This window comes from Elephantulus edwardii, unplaced genomic scaffold (genome assembly GCF_000299155.1).
Source record: "Elephantulus edwardii isolate Elephantulus edwardi_28Jun2011 unplaced genomic scaffold, EleEdw1.0 scaffold00008, whole genome shotgun sequence".
Classification (NCBI taxonomy): Eukaryota; Metazoa; Chordata; class Mammalia; order Macroscelidea; family Macroscelididae; genus Elephantulus; species Elephantulus edwardii.
The window spans coordinates 854,463-857,092 of record NW_006399758.1 but is presented as its reverse complement, the minus strand read 5'-3'; the positions used below and the strand labels follow the sequence as shown (position 1 = coordinate 857,092).

Here is a 2,630-nt window from a genome sequence, read left to right as displayed (position 1 = left end):
AGCCTGGTTTCACCCTCTCTAGGATGAGTCTGTTTGTTTTCTTAGCAGTCCATGGTATATTCAGTACTCTTCTCCAACACCACAGCTCAAAGACATCAATTATCCTTCTATCCTCCCAAGTCATTGTCTAGCTCTCTGTTGCATAGTAAATGATTGCAAAAACCATGGCCTGTATTAGGCATACCGTAGTCTCCAGAGTGACACCATTGCTCTTCAGTACTTTGGAGAGATCCCTAACAGCAGACTTGCCCATCACAATATGTCTTTTAATTTCCTGGCTGCTAGTGCCAAGAATGTTGACTGTGGAGCCAAGCAAACAAAAGCTGTTAACAATCTCAGTCTCTTCACCATCCATTCTGATGCTGCCAGTTGGCCTAGTGGTGAGAATCTTTGTCTTCTTGATATTGAACCTCAATCCATATTGAAGGCTGCAGTCCTTGACTTCTGCAGCAAGCACTTCAGATCCTCCTCAGTTTCAGCAAGTAGGGTTGTGTCATATGCATATGCAGATTGTTGATTAATCTTCCTCCAATCCTGATGCCACACTTCTCATACAGCCTAGCACAACAAACTGTGGCTGACTCTGAGAAGAATGGGAATCCCAGAACACTTGATTGTGCTAATTTGAAACCTATACTTTGACCAGGAGGCAGTCATCAGAACAGAGCAAGGAAACACTGCATGGTTCAAAATTGGGAAGGGTTTACGCCGGGGATGTGTCCTATCTCCGTACCTTTTCAACCTATATTATATAGTACACTGTTAAATCAAATCCTCCATTCAATCACAAGTAAAATTGACTTAGGAGAAAATGAAATTAACAATAATATAAATCTTGTATGTTATTGTTACTATATACCATTGAATTGGACCAAACCATAGCTGACCTTCCAGTAGGTTTTTAGAAGCAGTTAATTGCATGAGAGGAAATTGCCCATTTTTCTCCCTCACAGCATATAGTGGATTCAAACTGTGTACCTTTGAGATTGCAATGCAGCTTCTTGCCACTAGGCCACCAGAGGTCTCTACTAAATATTGCATATTGTTGTTGTTGTTGTTGTTGTTGTTGTTGTTGTTGTTGTTGATTGCCATTGAGTCGATGACGACTCACAGCAACCCTATGAACAAAAGACCTGAAGTCTTTCTATAACTATCGTTGGTCCTAGTTCATAGAGTTTTCCATAAGATGGACACTTCAGCTTTGGTGAGAGCCAGTGGGAATGTTTGGTTGTGAAGGAGTGTGGAATGAAGGACCTCATGGAGAGCTTTAGTTATCTAACAATGCCGGTAATATAATATGCCAGAAAAGTAGGGCTTAATGTTATCCAAAAGTGGCTAGAAGAGACATAGACAGGAATATACTAGAAGTTTAAGTTGGGTTTAGAAGAGACCATTGCAGCAGGAATAGCATTGCTGATATGAAATGGATCTTGTGCTCAATTGACTATGCAAAGTCATTTGACTGTGTGGATCATAACAAGCTATGGCCAACACTGAGAAAAAGGGGGATTCCAGAATATCTTATTGTGCTTATGTGAAAACCATATGTAGACCTTGGTCTGTTGTCTGCACAGAGCAAGAGAAACTACATTATTTAAAATCAAGAAGTATGTCTTAGGGCTGTATCCTTTCTCTCTATCTATTCAAGTCTGTATAGTGAGCAAATTATTTGTGAAGCTGGACTGTTCGGCATCAGGATCAGAAGTAATTTCGCCAGCTGCCTATGTTATGCAGATGACACAGCCTTACCTGCTGAAAGTGAGAAGGACTTGAAACACTTGCTGCAGAAGATCAACGACTACATCCTTTAATATGGATTGCATTTCAAAATCGAGAAAACAAAAGTCTTCACCACTGGATGAGGGCAGTATCATGCTAGACATTGTCAATTATTTCACCCTAATTGGACCCATAATGACCATTCTTGGTCCCAATAGTGAGGGCATCAGGAGATGTATAGCACCCTCTCCAACATCCTGAAAAGCCGTAATGTCAGTTTAAAGAGTATAGTGTACCCAATTCAAGTTGTGGTTGTTCGGGTCACTTGCTATGCATCTAAGATCTGGACAGTGAATAAGAGATGAAAAACAATGCTTTTGTAGTGTGGTTTTAGAGAAGACTTCTGAGTATCCCATGGACTGTCAAAATAATAAGTGTGAGGCTTCATGTTGTATACTTTAGTTTTGTTGATATTGTTGTTGTTGATTGCCTTCAAGTCAGGCGCGACTCATTAACAACCCTATGAACAAAAGGCCTGAAACCCTTCTACAACTATCAACATTTATGAAAGTTCATAGAGTTTCTGGAGGCAAGTTGTTTAGGAAGTGGATGCCACTCCTGCTTCCAAACCTGTCATGGTATGTTATTGGTTGAGTTACCTGCAGTACATAGCAACCCTATGCACAGCAGCTCTGAGTCCTTCCCTGTTCTGAGCCAGTCTCACTAATTCTGACACAACAATCCCCATCACCCCAGTTACTATATCAATCCATTTCATCCAGGGTCTCCCTCTCCTGCACTGTCTGTCCACCCTTCCGAGCATGATGTCTTTCTCCAAGGACCAGTTTCTCCTGGCCATGTGCCCAAAGTAAGTAAGGCAGAGTTTCAAAATCCTAGCCTCCAAGGAGAGA

General features: G+C 41.3%; 1 protein-coding gene across 2 annotated transcripts in view; it reads left to right on the top strand.

Annotated features, from left to right (window-relative positions):
- SGK3 (serum/glucocorticoid regulated kinase family, member 3) overlaps positions 1-2,630 on the top strand; it is a 139,080-nt gene that overhangs the window by 126,883 nt on the left and 9,567 nt on the right. The window lies entirely within an intron of this gene.